The sequence below is a fragment of the Berghia stephanieae genome, unplaced genomic scaffold (assembly GCF_034508935.2).
Source record: "Berghia stephanieae isolate SIO BIC M18660-M18661 unplaced genomic scaffold, UCSD_Bste_1.3 scaffold394, whole genome shotgun sequence".
NCBI classification, from domain to species: domain Eukaryota; kingdom Metazoa; phylum Mollusca; class Gastropoda; order Nudibranchia; family Aeolidiidae; genus Berghia; species Berghia stephanieae.
Window position 1 is genome coordinate 2,303 of NW_027625222.1, and position 17,698 is coordinate 20,000.

General features: G+C 34.7%; 1 long non-coding RNA gene across 1 annotated transcript in view; it reads right to left on the reverse strand.

Annotated features, from left to right (window-relative positions):
* Positions 1 to 13,109: 13,109 nt before the first annotated feature.
* The window catches only part of LOC144961746 (uncharacterized), a 5,630-nt gene continuing 1,041 nt past the window's right edge, over positions 13,110 to 17,698 (reverse strand). The window contains exon 2 of the long non-coding RNA XR_013643269.1: positions 13,110 to 16,730. This is a non-coding gene — a long non-coding RNA (uncharacterized LOC144961746). The remainder of the gene's footprint in view (positions 16,731 to 17,698) is intronic.

A 17,698-nucleotide genomic window follows, 5' to 3' on the forward strand; every position in this document is an offset into this window, starting at 1 on the left:
GATCGGAACCGTTTAAGAAGCTAAATTACGGGTTCCACCAGCGCAGCTTTGATTCCAGTCCCACAGTGCCCTATGGGCGGGAGAACTTACCCCGATGTCCTGAGCTCGAGGTGTTTCACTTTATAATTGTTTTAGTTTTGCTTTGAATTGGATCTTTTTCAAATGTTTTATTTTAATTTTTTTAAATTTGTAGCATTTAAAGGCCTGCGTTAGGTATCGCTTCTGTACTGTAACTGTAAGAGCGTAAGAAAACATGGTAAAAGTCCGTAAAAGTATGCTGATGAAAATGTATGACAATGAAATTATAAGGGGGCTGGGTTATTCAGGGTTCGACTCTGAATAACTTTCTCCGGTTATCAGGTCGATTGAAAATGTTAGGGTTATTCAGGTTCGGGGAGTCCACTCTGAATAACTGTAGACAATTGCTTGAAAATGTCTCAGTTATTCAGGGGGGAGTGACTCTGAATAACGTAGCAGTTATGAGTGATGAACTTCCAGTTACCAACACACGGTTTTTCTGTTTGTTCACCTCTGTTTAAACCCTACGGGAAAAAATGTTTTACTTTTTGTATTTTCTTGTCTCTTTGTTCATGGCAGTTTTTTGATCGGTGTTTGCTTGCGGCCGCAAAATTTGCAATTTTTTGCAAATTGTCGAGATTTTTGCAAAAAAAAAAAAAGAAAATTTTAAAAAAATATAGTGGGGACCAGTGTGATAATCTTCGCGGATTTCTGGGTTTTTAGGATTTGTTATAAATGTTCTGTTGTTTTTTTGTCATGTCAAACATTTTCTGCTCAGTGGTAATTAGGGGGGGGGGGGGGGGGGGGGGGGGGGGAACAATAAATTCCTTTTTTTTTTGAAAACCCTTGCCTCGTTGATGAATTTTGGTGAAAACTCCTTTATTTTGGGTTAGTCTGGACACGGGGCCCGCCAAAGGTCAAAGGGGCAGCACAAAGACACATGGGGCCAGATTGGAAGTTGATCGAAAGGGGAAGGGGATTGGGAGCAAATGGGTGTAAAATATTTGTTTTTTTAGCTGAACAGAAATGGGTCTACATTCATTTGACGATTTTTAAGGTTTTAAGGTGTCTTTTTTTTTTTTCTTCCTTTTTTAAGTTTTGTTTTGTTTTTGTTTGATTGTTCTGATTTTGTTATGAATTCATTACAACTTGTGTTAATTATAAAAAAAATTTTAAAAAAAAAAATAAAAATCAATTCATTAATTCTTCTTCTCTCTCTCTCTCTTCTCTCTTCTCTCTCCTCTCTCTCTTCCTCTCTCTTTTCTCTCTTACCGCCCCCTTCTATTTTTATTTGTTTTAATATCATTTGGAATAGAGAGAAATAAGGTTAGGCTGTCGATTTAAGAAATGATTGTTTATAAGCTAATTTAAATTTGCTTTGTTGATGCAATATGTTTGAATTGATTAAAGATTCTTATTTATAAGCGACTGAAGTTGAAAAAAACGCCAGTTTTAAGAATTTGGCACAAATTGCCAAGTCACAATATAACCGTAGTAAATGGTATCAAATTGAAAAAAAAACTCATCTCGCAAGAACCAACTCGATATTTCGATAGGCTACTGGCTCTAAATATCTGTAACTGGTTTAGGGTTGACTTGAATAACCATTACCGTTATCCAGAGTCGACTCTGAAAACCCTTCTTTAAGAAGAAGAACAATAGAAACTTATAAACAAATCAATAAAGAAGCTTTTAAAAAATGAAATTTAAAAGAAGAAGAAAGACTGCCTCAAGAAGTGAAAAAATTGTCCTGTTGTTGGATGTGGAAGTGGACATAATGTGCTGTTAAGAATTAGAAGAAATGAAAGATGCCACCTTTTTATTTTTAAAGTAGAAAAAAGTAAAATTACTCCGCTCAGCATTGCTGTGGTGTGATGTCTAGTGTTAGTTAGGTGTACTATATTAGAGTGATATCTTGTTACTTCATATTTTCAATTTAAAAACCTGTAGAAAAACTTGATGATTTGTTAAATTTCCTTATATGACCATGTTTTAGTTTTCCGCAGCCTTTTTATTTCAATTTTGAAATATTGAAAGGTATGGAGAGGAGTTTGCGGGGTTTTTTTTTTTGTCTGTTGTTTTAGTTATAGGTCATAGTGGGTCCAATTGTTGGAAATGTACAAGGTTTTATTTTTTTTTAAGGTTAGTTGGAAGGAAAATACTTTCTTAGCTCAAGGAACGTGCAGAAAACCTCCCCTATTTACTATTATACTATACCAAGTTAGTGCTAGACTCTTCTTCCGCCACCTCATCCTAACGGATGACACCACAGGCAACTGATATTATTCTCTTCTCTCTCTCTCTCTCTCCTCTTTTTCTCTCTCTCTCTCTCTCTCTCTCTCTTTCTCTCTCTCTCTCTTGGGGTGTATCGCTGTCTATTTTGCCCCTCTCCCTCTTTTTACATTAGTTTTGTAGGTGTTTTGGCAAATTCTCAAGAACAGCCAAGTTATGCGGCTGGTGGACTCACTTCCGGATTGGAAGGTCCTGGGGTCGAGCCTGCCAAGGACTCAATTCTCTCACTGTATATGGTTGATTTCCTATCCGCTAAGAGCGTTGTTGTCAGAAGAAAAACTCGCCTAAAAGTTTCTTGTTAGTGTTGTGCTGTCAGGACCTTTGTAAAGTGCTTTGAACTGTTTGGTGGTTATTGCGGCTTAGAAAGCTCAATTCTTTTTTTTTAAAATTTAAAAAAGAGCAGGATGAGTAGTTTATAAACCATTCTAATATATGATTTTGTAAATAGGCCTCACCCAAATTTTACGAGTGTTTGGTGGCAAATATTAGACATCGTTGCCACTGTGATTTTGATGAAACTTGGTTATACACAGATACAGAATTTTCCTAATCGGCTTCAAAAAATGCGATCTGAACTTCAATTTTAATGAAGTAATTTTTCCAAATGAAGTTTTATTGGAATGTGACAAGATCCTTTTACTTAATACAATTCAATTTAGTGTTGTCTGTAGTTGTTTGCCAATATTAGAATGCCGAATTTGAATTTTTATTGCTTAAATAAATTTAAAACAAATGCCTTTGGCTTTCCATTTGTGCCATTAGTTTTGACCTAGTCCCTGATTTGAGTACCACGTCACAAATTTAAGTTCTTCGGAAAACTCTCGACTTATTTTTATTCTTCTAATAGAACTGTAACACCTTGTCTCAGTTGGGAAAATATTGCAATTTTTAAACTTAATTATTTAGGTATTTATGTTATGATCTTTTATATTTTTCCCGTGTTTTTCAGCTTCCATCATATCACCCTGAGGAAAGTTGGCTATTTATGACTTTTGTGTCTATGAATGCAAGCAGGGCAAAAAGCAATTGACTTCAAGCAAAGGAGTTCGCCCTAACCAGAGGTAGGAGGTTGTTTTTGGACGGGGGCAGGAGGTTTTTTTTACTTTTACATATTTAAAAAAAATGAAAATATTATATGCACAAGGTTATAATATTTCAGAATAACTCGGAAGTAAATTATCACCATCAGCTTTTCTATCTTGATTGCCAAGACAATTTTAATAAAGCAATCAAACTGATTTTGAATTTTAAAACATCCAGAGGAAAGAGGCAATGTTTGCCTATCTGCAGCTCATTTACAGTCTTCAGTGGGCGGGCTGCACGATGTAATGCAGCAAGACAATAGTTCAACTATTACCAGAACAGTTTTAAAGTGAAAGACTTGATTTGTTCATTAATTGTATCTGATTGCGCTGGATTGGTATTATTATTGAATGTCTTATTAAGATTTATTTTCAATTGCTCTATAATCTGCATGTTGAAATCCTTCACAATTGAGTTATGCAAGTGACAACGCTATTAATATTTTATCATACTATGTTGTGGTAATTTTATATTTTGTAATAAAAAGTTTTCTTACATGCAGGACTCTGAAATTAATACTGGCTTCTGAGGGTTACAGGGGCTAATCACACCATGAAAATCACCCATGTGATAAATTGGTAAGACTCATTCATTTTATACTTATTTTCCATCGATATTTTGTCCCTGCAGTTTTTCGCTGCCGAAAATGTTACACTTGACAGCAATTAATCGCAAATTCTATTTTAGTTGCAATTAGACTCAATTTTTTTTATAAATATGTATTATTTTTTCTTTTCTTGTTACTTTATATTTTCAGTACTTAATTGTCCCTCCCCCCTCCCACTATTGAGTGTAATATATAGTAATAGATTAGTTAGGTAAATGCACTGTTGACACCAGGACCAAATGTTTAAAGGACAACAGCCATTCCAACTCATATTTTATTACGATACATTCAAGGTGGCGCACTGAGATGGAGAGATGATGACCAGCTTGTGACAAAATTGATTGTTCCAGAATTTGTATTTTTTTTTATTAAAAAAAAATTTCTTGGAAGGGTTCTGGGCAGAGAGTTCACATTTTTCTATCCTTATATTTGTTTTCCCTTTCCATGTTGCTCCCTGTCTTTGTTATGGATTAAGATTGTTCATTTTTTTCTGGTCCTTGGGGGGTCTTTAGTTGGGAGGCAGACAGTTAAATACAGTACCTTTCTTCTTGAGATGATTTTTTATACTGTAAATCATCTCTCTGTTATGTACTGTTATAGTTATAGGTTTTGAATATTATTGCATTATGTAAATGTTTTAGCAGGATCCTTTGCTTGTGTCTCGGTGAGACTTTGAGGTAATGTGAAAATTGGTACATCTTTGAGGTGCTCGTGAAATCTACTGTTCCCTATTTATTGAATCAGTCACCGTATCATCATCCTTTTTATAGTGTTGCAAGCGCTATTAAGTCCTGTAAGACAATATAAGCAGATCTAGGTGGTGGTATTTTTTTGGGTTTTTTTTTTTTTGTCTTTGTTTTTTTTTTTTTTTTTTTGTTCCAGATAAGGAATTTTAAGATTTGATGGTTGTCCATAGACTTTTCAAAATAAAATTTGACTTTGACTATGAGTACGATGCAGTTATAAGTGCTTGATTTCTGAGGACTAATTATAAATGGTGACCACTCTATTGCGTTTTTGTATGCCATGAAAATGTTACAAAGACAATGAAGCGACGTTTTTTTTGGGAATTCTGCAGTCATTCATTTAACCCTTGAATTTGATGAGCGCCTGTTGCATTTTAGTTCATTCAAGTATTTTAGAGTGACAAACACAACTCGTGCATTATGGGTTTATATGCAGATTTTTGTCTTTAAATTGTCAATAAAAATAAAATGCTTATTTTTGTTTTGTTAGCTGGCAAGGTCTGAATTGAATGCTATTGCATACAATTTTTTACTTTTAATCTTTTTTCTTTTTACATTTAGCCATCCTCACTTTATCCGGAGAATCGCCTGCCCTCGTGAATGAGACAGTGAAGGCTATGGCTAAAACAAAGGTGTCCACAACCCAACTTAGGCAATACATTCAATCAAGCCAAGGATAAAATGTATTGCCTAAAGATGTCGAAGATTTGCAGCGGAGATTGTTCAAGACTGATATTGACAGGACGGACGGTGAGACGGTACAGGAATTACTGAGAGAGTAGAGGAGGAAGGAGGTGTAACAAAGTTCAGTGTGAATGAGGATGGTGGTTTTGAGTATTTGTTTTAAGTAACGGGAAGAATGAGGCGTGATTTGAGTGTTTTTTGTGATGTGTTTGTTATGGATGCAACATACAAAGTAAATCGATATTTGTATCCACTTGTGAATGTTATGTGCATAGATGATGAGGGTCATGGCGGGCGAAAGACTGGAAATCCATGACCAACCTGAAACTGACATTGTACCAGTATGACGTGTGACAAATACACAGGAAGGACGGTATCGAATTGTATCTTCAGTGACAAACAGGATCAATAGTTTGTTTCAAGTTATGGGAGAACATCAGTTTCTGCAAAGAATCTCCCAGTTGGAACAGTTTTTGACTCTTGTCTCTGAAGATAAAGACTTGACATTGTTGACATGACTGACTTAATACAGACAAATCCCTATTCTAACCCTCTTTCTGACTTTTCAGAGATACTAGACATTGTAAATGCACATACTGACCAGAGACCACAGACATTATAAATACACACTTGCCCAGACAGAGACCACAGAAGTTATGGACACACAAACTGACCAGACAGAGAGACCACAGACGTTATGGACACACAGACTGACCAGACAGGGACTCCAGATAACAGAGAACATGCGACCATAAAGATGCCCTTGACACGACAGAGACAGTTAGACTGCGAAATTTTTCAAATGTGACTCTACACAGGAAATTTCATACAGAATTCCCTTAATACCTTTACTCATTGTCCATTTGTAAAATTTATTTTCATGTAATAAACCACCCAAAAGAGTAAATTTTTAACGTGGGTGGGGGCTGTCACGTTACTGTAGATGAGCTTAAGTCTCAATGGATTTAGCTTTAGGCAACCACGAGTTGGTATTTTTCAAACCTGTTGCTATGCTATCTTGTGATGACAACGTTCTCAGTCGCCAAACGTCACTAGCTATCCTTCACATAATGCAGGGTTGATTGTGTGAAGTACGTTTGGGGCCGAGAAGATAGCAAGGCATAGTGCAGGCTACTGTATTGTGTCAGTCCGTGAACGGGTGACCAATTCATAGTACAAAGAAGGCAAATCTGTTACTATATGTCCCCAAAAAAAATATAACACAGAGAAGGCCGAAACTGTGTTTACAGGCCGGTACAGAATAAAACAAATATAACACAGGAGACCAAACACTGTGTTGTAGAATATCAAAATTTCAAAAGCTGGTCGGTCAGTGACGAAAAAAAAAAGGGACATTATAAGTCGTAATATCACATCTCAATAAAAGAGTGTGATAGTAAAAAGGTGCCCGTTAACAATTGAGTCGGTCAAGTCTCTATCCAGATTCAAAAGGATAGTGCAAAGTCCTGTATGTAAAACAAATTTGAGAAGCATGGTTGTTTCTCAATACTTGTTGGGTCGTGATCGGTATAGAACAGTAAAGTTAGGTGCCCCAAACGTAAACAAAGGTCGAGAAGCACATGGCAAACCACATGTTCCTGTCTTGACAGCTCACGTTCCAATGTAAATAATAGAAAGAAAATAACCTTTAAAATTTGGCTGTTAGGTGGCAAAAGAAACACATATTCATAAATACGCGATCATGCATCAAATAATGTCTAGATATGGATATTTTATGGAACAAAAAGGTAAAATTTATCAAAAGTTACGTCTATCTATTTTTAGACCAGAGCAAATTATTGCGCTGGTATGAACAAAACGAGAATTATTCGGAGCCTGATTTTCATAATAATTTAGTCTTATATTATTATTTCTGCAACTGTTAGATTTTATGTAAACATATTTTCAATACTGAAAGTGTATTGCCTACAACTCAAACTACAAAATTGGGAGACCTATATTGTGCGTAAATTATTCCGGTCCCTAACGGAAATCACTAGCAACTTGTTATTGTTTACGTTTGGGGCACCTAACTTTACTGCTCTATAGAGTGAAGAGTGTTCATGCTACACATCTTCACGAAATATCAGATCAATGCTGTGTCAAGATTACAGAGGAGCAAGAAGACAAGATTTGTTTGTGTGTCTTTATATGTTACGGAATAGGTACATTTTCGTTGTCAAAACTTTCATTTTTATTTTGACATTTTCTTGATCTTTTAAAATAAAATTATAATTTAATTTAATCAACAGACTTGTTTATTAATTTAAAGATATACTTTTGTGGGGACCTTTCGTAAAATCATTAGTCCGATTGTAGTTGTAAATTTCTTTATATTCTAATGTCATAAAATCAGTGACACCACTGAATCCCTACCAGCGCTTTTACTCACTGAGTCCCTACCACCAGCACTTTTACTGAGTCCCTACCACCAGCGCTATTACTCACCGAGTCCCTACCACCAGCGCTTTTACTCACTGAGTCATTGAGCTTTTACTCACCGAGTCCCTACCACCAGCGCTTTTACACTTCGAGTCCCTACCACCAGCGCTTTTACTCACTGAGTCACAGCGCTTTTACTCACTGAGTCCCTACCACCAGCGCTTTTACTCTTCGAGTCCCTACCACCAGTGCTGTTACCGAGTCATAGAGCTTTTACTCACTGAGTCCCTACCACCAGCGCTATTACTCACCCAGTCCCTACCACCAGCGCTTTTACTCATTGAGTCATAGAGCTTTTACTCACCGAGTCCCTACCACCAGTGCTATTACTCACCGAGTCCCTACCACCAGCGCTTTTACTCACTGAGTCATAGAGCTTTTACTCACCGAGTCCCTACCACCAGTGCTATAACTCACCGAATCCCTACCACCAGCGCTTTTACTCTTCAAGTCCCTACCACCAGCGCTATTACTCATCGAGTCATAGTCGTAGAGCTTTTACTCATCGAGTCCCTACGACCAGCGCTATTACTCACTGAGTCCCTACCACCAGCGCTAATACTATTAGCCACCAAATCCCTACCACCAGGGGGGACAATATAAGCTCAAATTAGACCCCAAATATTCTTACAGTGATGCAGAAAAAAAACAACGAACAGATCTCTTTCAAATTTACACAAAATGTTTCTTACAACAAGATGGATAGGTTTAGCAATAGTCTTGAAAATAAATTTTTCAGAATTTTTTTTCGATTTCTTAGTGAAAATTTGGTGTGACATGACAGGAAAAAAAATTGATTTAAAAATTCATAAAACTGCTAAATTTTTGTTTAGCCCAAAACCCAACCATCATGATGCAAAACACATCATAAGAAAAATTCTGACCAAATTTGAAGACAATCTGATGGGAAACAATCCAGATGTGAATGTTAGAAAATCAGAGAATGACGCACAATGAAATTTTGAGAAAATGAAAAAATTTGTCTTTAATTTGATAATAAAGCTAATTATGCAGACAAAGGCCAACATTCATCAAGTATAACCAATATGGAACAAGAAAACTAATATTTTATAAATTGATCAAATTCTGAAAAAAATTATAAACAATTCGCTAACCCATACCTCTAAGAAAAAAAATTGCGAAATAATTTAATATCTGCTGTTATTCACCAAAAAATTACTTTAGTGGTCAAATATGCTTTATAGTTCTAAAATTCTTTAACTATATCTCATGAACTAATAATGTAATGTATAATTTGATGCTAAACACCAAAAATAACTGAATTAAAAAAAAAACTTTTTTAAGGGGCAACATAAGCTAAAATTAGACGTAAAACCCTAAAATTTCTAACATAGATGCACCAAAAACTAGCATATAAATTTCTTTCAAATTTAAACACAATGTTTCTTTCATAAATAGCTATATCATGAAAACTCTTGGAATAATTTTTTTAGAATTTTTATTTGATTGCAACTGAAAATTTAGCGGGGATCGACAGGAACAAATGAATTTTAAAATTTATAAAATTGCTAAATTTTAATTTACCCCCAAACACTTACATCATGATGTAAAACACATCATAGAAAAGATTCTGAATAAATTTGAAGATAATTTAAAGGAAAATGACTAAGGTAGGATTGCTAGAAAATCAGACAAATGACATAAAACAGACATTTGAGAAAGCGCAAGCTTTTTCTATAATTTGACATAAAGTTAAAAGGCTGATTTTGCAGACAACTAAAAGAAATGATCCATCAAACTTTCAAAATATGACCGTAATAGGACAAGAAAACGAAACTTTTGTAGATTGATCTAAGTCTGAAAAAAATTATAATCGGTTCACTAACCCATACCCTTAGATAAAAAAAAATGCTGTAAAATTGATTTTTTTACGCCCAGAGATAAAATAATTTTGTGGTCAAAAATGATGTCATACCTTATGAATTCATCATTATAATCACAAAACCTAATTATTTACTGTATACAATAGGTTATACAGATGATTTCTAGATATATTAAATGATTTTTCAAAATATAATATGGCACGCTGTCCTCATTTTTCATTTTTTTATTCTACTTGAGAGACAAGTCGTATAAAATTAGATATCTAGTCAAGTTGAACTGCAAAATCAATTCTATTTTAGACAATAAAACAGTTAAATAGTGCACTAGCTCTGAATAAAAAGCAATTTGCTTTCCCAAACCCTTGGAATAAAAATCTCTTTCGCCTCAATACAGAAAAAGTCAACACTACTTGTATGCCACCACTTTTTTTGTAGTTCCACAAAGAGGGTTGATCCTGCTCTGGATGGAAAAATTGAAATAAAAAAGAGACACATTTCATTAGCAATTTTGGGAAATGGCATTATTGTCATAAAATGCATTTGTCAAAGACATGGCAATTTTTTTAAAATGATCATTATTCACACCAACACACTTGAAATTTCATTGGTTTTACATCCATAGAACAAAACTCTTGGCAACAAACTATAGTCTGTCGTTAATACATTCAGTAGTAATTCAATTCAAATGATGCTTTGCCATTTGCATTTAGAAAAATGAGCATTTATTTTATTGATCACCAATAAAAAATGTAAAGGCGCTATGGAGATTTGAAAACATTACTAACCATTGTCAAAAAGTACATGCAGACACTCTGGTCTGCTGGCCTAGATGATGGTTTGCTGATTGATGAGTTTTGCCACAGGCAAAGGTTTGCCTCAACACACCTTGCCAGAATAGCCCTTGAGCCAGCATCTTTATGGATTGTCAGGACACCAGTAACGTCAACAGTGTTCTTTCATGTTAGCTGTCGATGAAAACAAAAAATTAAATTAAATTCACTACAGCGAAATAGGCACATACATGCCAATGCTAAAGTTTATGACAGCAACACTTCGCATGTTGAACGGGACATAACGTCTGTTAGGCGATATTACAATTTCTTCGGACAGAGACAACGCAGTTAACGGCCAAGTACACATTTTACAACTGAGTCCGGTGAGAGAAAGTGAGCAAAGTGCCTTTTCCAAGGGCTCAACTATGCGCCGAGCGAGGCTCGAGCCCAGGACCTTCCGGTCCAAAAGCGAGTGTCATACCACTACGACATACCCGTGCGTAATTTTTAAAAATATGATAAAAATAATCACACTAATATAATTATCTCACATTGTCATCATCATAGGCATTTCAAAACTACTAATAATACTACCACTACAGATACCTTATCATTATAAAATATTACTCTCTCTCTCTCCCTCTCTCTCTCTCTCTCTCTCTCTCTCTCTCTCTCTCTCTCTCTCCATGAACATAACATACAAAACCCAATTTTCCGATATGAAAAAACAGCCCCCCCCCCCCCCCCCCCCCCCCCCAAAAAGGTTTTGAAAAAGTATGGACGATGCATGCTGTGTCGGCCATAATAAAGATAATAACAATAACTGAATGAAAAGTATTTTTTTAAAGGACCCTGAGCCTGGAATGTCGTGAGTACTCGAAACCTCTTAATCTTGATAAAATTAGCAACCTTTTGACTGGGGATCGAACATTGAAACACCTGGTTATAATCGCCTGACATGGAAGGCTGATTTAAATTATTGGGGGGGGGGGGGGGGGGGGGGGGAATTAGTATTTAAATTTTTTTAAGGCCCTGTTATTGTTATTTTTCACAAAATAAAGTAATAAAGTTAAGTAATTCGCGGTAGCGACAAATGTGTCGTCAGTGGTCAGCTGATGCACAATCAACAAACACACAACCCCAAAGCATGTTTAGTTATAAAAATAAGAAAAGAATTAAAATGTGCATTTCGTATGCTTACCTTGTAAACTGAGTATTCTGTGACTTGAAAAGAGTGAAGAATTACCAAAGTCCGTCAAAATCAACTTGTAATAATAGATAGGTGCAAGGCCCTCTATATAGCACAGGCCAGGAAGCGTGGGAGAGGGACGAAAACTAACAGGCCGACTTCGCCGCTGTCCACTTTATCGTTTACCTGTACGCTGGCGTGCAGCTCTTCGCGCACAAAACAATTTAAAGACGTGTTAAGTGTTAGCGGATCTTATTTCTAAATAATATTAACGCTAATAAGTTCGTTCATTTCAATATCAATAACGACTTAGCTAAAGTTACACAAGTTACCCATATAGAGTACTTTGTAGTAATAATAATAATAGTAGTATAAAATTTAAAAGTGAGAATTCTTATACTTTCCTTTTTTTTACTTTTATGTGGGTTATACCATGCTCACTGTTAAGGTCATATAAGTGCTCAGTGGTAAGTAAGATGTTAGACAAGTTAAAATAATACCAAGACTTTAGGCCCTGCCATGGATGTTTCAGAGAGGTAGATTTACTACGAGGGAAATAAATATCATCTTTCAAAATAGGTGACGAAAGATATTTACAGGAAAAAATATAGATTGATGATGGTTACCCCATAACATGCATTATGGCCCAGGGATATGCTAACACCCTTTTTGTACGTAAGTACTCAGTCGTATAGCACGACTGAACAAACAGAACAGCTGTGTATGTAAGCTTGTTAAGAGAACACTAGAGAGAGAGAGAGAGAGAGAGAGAGAGAGAGAGAGAGAGAGAGAGAGAGAGAGAGAGAGAGAGAGAGAGAGAGAGAGAGAGAGAGAGAGAGAGAGTAAGGTGATAGATAAAAGAAAAGTAACTGAAAACAGTTTGTAGTTACAAGTTGTTTTGTTGTTTGTTGCTTTAGGTCTCTTCCAACACAATTGAGGTTATATGAGAGACCGCTGAAACAAAAAAACAAGCAATCTAACAAAAATAGTACAAATGTAAATCAAAATCATAACCTAAAGATATCATAAGCTAAATTATAAATAACCAAGAACAAACAGGCAGAAGATTTACAGAAAAAAAAATATCCCCTGTCAAAAATACAATCACAAACCAAAGAAGCAGGATAGGCTAGTAAAGAGAAGAAGAAACGACATCACTATCGGATCGTACACCCATGCGAACATCATAGGTATATGATTCAAGGGTGATGCTTAGTTACAAGTTGAATAGAGGCAAGAAAATACATTTCCAAAAAATGACTGAGACTGTCGTAGCTGTAGAACACTTGCAATAGCTTTAGACATATAATTATACTCCCCCCCCCCCCAAAGAAGAAACAGTATGACAATGGAAGAACCTTAAAAGGATTCCCATCTACTATGGCCCCGCCAACCATCCGCTTGCACACTAGAGTAAGAAATAAAACTCAGTTCTTACAGTTATCTCATTGGGACATTTATTTTTAACATATGAACAATCTGTATATCATACATAATATAAAACAGAGATTGCAAGTGACATACTTTTAAAATATATTTATACTTTGTGATTTCAAAAACATAATTACAGTTATAGTATAGTTGAAGTAATAATTATATCACTCAATCAAGCAATTATATTTATTACACACATCATAGTTTTCAAAACATACAAACCAGTAATCTAAACAAGCATATGTGGGGTTTTTTGTTTTTGTTTTTAAGGGTTTTACAACACTTAGGTCATATCAGCGCCAGTAAAAAAGGAAGAAAATGGGATAGTTAAAAGTTATAGAATTACAATTAAAGCACCCAAAAATAAGGCAGACAAAGGGGAATTGGTTCAAATAGGGAACAGATGTTGATTCCAAGAGCACACTATCAGTGTACGAAGTTTGAGATCACTCAATATCTCATTCAGACATAAGCACAGGTCTCCTTCCAGAGGAACACACTCAATTGTTTACAAATCATACATTGGTGAAAGGAAAAATAATACAGTACATAACAGAGAGATGATTTACGAGGAAAAAAAAATATCATCTCCCAAAACTAACTATACATTTGACTGTTTCCCTCCCAGCCAGGGTATCCGTCCAGGGCCAGGACAAAACCAAGTAATCTCATTCCCAAGACAAAGACAGCATGTTGGAAAACAGATATAGGGGGATAAAAGACACAGTATGTATCTCCCTGCCCACTATGTGAGGTCAGGAACAAACAAATATAAAATTCTGACAAAAATACAAATCATGCAAATTTTATGGCTTTTTTTACATTTACAATCTGATTAGAACAGTTTGCTTCATTTACTTTCTTAGAATAATTATTCAACAAAATGTTGACAAATGTTGATATACATATATGAAATAACTTATCTCTTTGAGACTTGCAATTCGTACACACAGATGAAAATTCAATGGGAAGGTTACACTCTGTCCAGTAAGCTATATTTAGTTTCATTTGGACATCTTTTTGATTGTTTAACTTCAAAAAATGTAGCTCCATATTACTAACAGCAACATTCATGATTGAAAGTGCAATTTGAAACAAATGAACAAGAACAGGAGATGGATATGTTAAGCCACCGTGATTAAGGTTTTCAAAATACTCTAAAAGTTTATCATCAATAGAAAAGTCAAGACATTTGTTTTTATCTCCTACAATCTCACAACAAAAAGAACAATCAGTTTTTGTAATAACTTTCTTTGCAACATAGCCAGCAACATATATAATAACATCTAAAGACTCTGACTGAATTTCAACATTTTCAAAAGGAAAATTTTGAATGAAAAGCATGTCACTTTCATCCAAATTATCTGAAGAGAACTCAGATAAAAAAACATTTAACATTTAAGGGAATGCTGCCTTTAGAGGAAGAATGAATAGTTAAAAGCTGCTTTATAGTTAATTTTCTTTCATTCTCAAGAATCTCTTCCACAGAAATCAAAGTATTTCCACCGGATAACTGCCTATATTGACCAAAACGAGCCTCAAGATCATCAGTCTGAAATTTTCCAGTCAAAACAAATTTAAAATTAAGTTTAGTTAAAACATATCTTATCAATTCAACTAGACATTCTAATGTATGGGACAAAGCATAAAATGTATCTGAAGACAAAAAACCACACTTAGTTTCTTTATGCATCTGGTTCCATTTCTTGAGCCATGAAGACATTTTTTAGTAACCAACTCAGTCTTTCATCTTCACAAGAGAAGAAAGGAGAGGCATCTGGTTTAATCTTATTCCTCCCATAATACTGGTGATGTATATTAACCATATCCCACCAACGACAAACTATAGTCAAGAAATTAACAGTACCCTCCCAAGATGTTGAAAGCTGAATGAGGACCTAAGGTTTTCAAAGCAGCAATATTGGTTTCATTAAATATCTTAAGGGCTAAACTGACTTTCTGACGCTCTAAAGAGTGTGGGAATAGTGATTTCCAGGTTAAGGTAGGGGCCTCTTTTAGAAGTTGGGACTTTTCAACTCTGTATAAATGCTTTAAATCAGAAAAGGAAGCATGAGAAATACATTTGCTATCTATGACTTCACTATCTAAATTGGGGAAAGTAAAAGTTTGACTATCGTTTTTAACATTCAACCAATTATTTCGAATTGATTTGAGAAGATGAACAGAGTCAAACAATAAAAAAATCTTGAGAGAATTGTCAATAGGATTAGGTATAAAAAATTTAGTTTCTGAGTCTTTAGTCAGTAAAGAAAACATCTTTCGATTAATTCTATTGTTATCAGAAATGACACTGATGACATTAAATCCAGCTTTACAAACATTAAAAATTACATCATTTGTTGTTTCAAACAAGAAATCTGAAGCCATCTTTACAACAGGAAACATTCCAACAATTAATTTCTTATTAGACATGACAGAAGAAATCATTGCTCCCCTCTGTAGGATAATTTCGACTTGACATGAACTTCATCAATAAGAAGATTAACATACAAATCTTTATCTGACAGGTACTTAATTTCATTCACTAAAAAATCATTGGCAATCAGACCTGATTTTAAAAATACAGTGCTAGATAATAAACGTAAATATTGCACACTGGGAAGAATAAGTAAAGAATCCCTTAACTTACGATAAGTTGTCGGGAATTTGAATAAATACAAAAAGAAGCAATCATACATTCAGCAGAAAATCTACGCTGTGATGGAGACAGATTTATCAAATTTAACTGATCAATTTAAAAAATCAAAAACTTTGTTATTACTATCATCATTATTTTTGTCTCTGCAGACATTCAACAATTTAATTGCCTGATGAAATGTTGAATTATAGGAAGATGTAAAATCTGTTGCAGAATAATGGCTTAAAATATTTTCTAACTGGCTCCAAGTAGACAGCTTAGAGTCCGGAATTATTCATTTCAAGTCATTTTTACAAACAAGAACATTTTTTAACCACACATCTAGTTTCAAATCATTTTTTACACATATACTAACACATATAATAAAAGGAATCGTTAATCCATCCGAATCAGTCGATGCAGTGGCATACAAATATACAGAATCATTTTTTAAAGCATAACAAATATCATTATATTTCCACTTTTGCAGAAATCCACACACTTCATTTTTAAAATGCTCAAAACTTAAAATTTTATCTTGTTCTAAAAAAACGTTAAAACTTTCCTCTTCTCTCTCCTCAAGTCTCTGTCTCTTACTCCTGGGGCTTTCCCTTTGAGGCAAAGGGGTAGTAGTGAGGTAAGAGGGAAGATTTGGAAAAACTGATGGGATGGCACCAGCTTTCAACTTCAAACGCTTCCTGCGAACAGTTTTCTGTGGTTGTCCATTTTTTTCAGGAACGACTTTAAAATGTATAATATCATCTTCCTGAAAGTGTTTTTCACAAACAACAGTAAACTTTGTCACAACGAAGTTTTCCCGAGGAATTTTTCTAATCCATGAATTCCTTTGTTCTGCATCTTTCGGGAATTCAAAACAAGATGCCTTTTTTGGCGCACAATCAAGTCTGTAATAATTACTGTCACATCCAGGGACACAGCACTTGTTCACCATCATGGAACGAACTGTTGGTTATCAAATACTGTGGGGAAAAAAAAATAAAAGGTAGATACATTAGTTCATAGTAACCATTTGAAATTAGGGTAGAGATTAATGTCAATTGTTTTAAGCAGGACTACAAGATACATGTACACATTACACATCATCTAAAAAATAACGATAAGTGTTGAATTGTAAGCCTCAATTTATTAGACGAAGACATACTGTGGACGTTTCTGGTTTCCCCTTTATCAACAAAACAAGACGAATAAGAGATGTGTAGTGTGAATGGTGTAGATAAGGTGAATAAATATAAACGATGGGACAGCCTACCCCTTTGTAAGGAAGTACGAATTAAATTCATTAAAATTAAATTGAGCTTTTATATAGTACAATCTCCACTAAACATGCTCAAAGCGCTCTACAAGGGGTCTCTGACAAACAGCAACACGTAACATAGAGAACGAGACATGACGCCTGTTAGGCGATAATACAATTTTTTCGGACAGAGACAACGCTGTTAATGGCCAGATACTCATTTTTTAAACCTGAGTACGGTGAGAAAATGTGAGCCTTTTCTAAGGACTCAACTATCGCCAAGCGAAGCTCGAACCAAGGACCTTCCGATCAAAAAGCGAGTGTCATACCGCTCGACCACATAGCTGCCCACTAGACCACATAGCCCCATTAAGAAACAAGGCCCACAAATATTGATCTCAAATAAATAAATAATTTTAGAAAATTAAAATCGAAGTTTTTTTTTTAATTAAACATCATGGTAAAATTTTTTTGAAAAACAACAACAAAAATAGGTAACAAAAAAAGAGGGAAAAAAACTAACAAAAACAAACAATAAACAGATAAAGACGCAGTAAACGAATGAGTGATAGGTGCCCAGTCATAATAATAATAATAATAATAATAATACCCTAATGATAATAATAATATAATAATAATAATAATAATAATAATAATAATAATAATAATAATAATAATAATAATAATAATAGA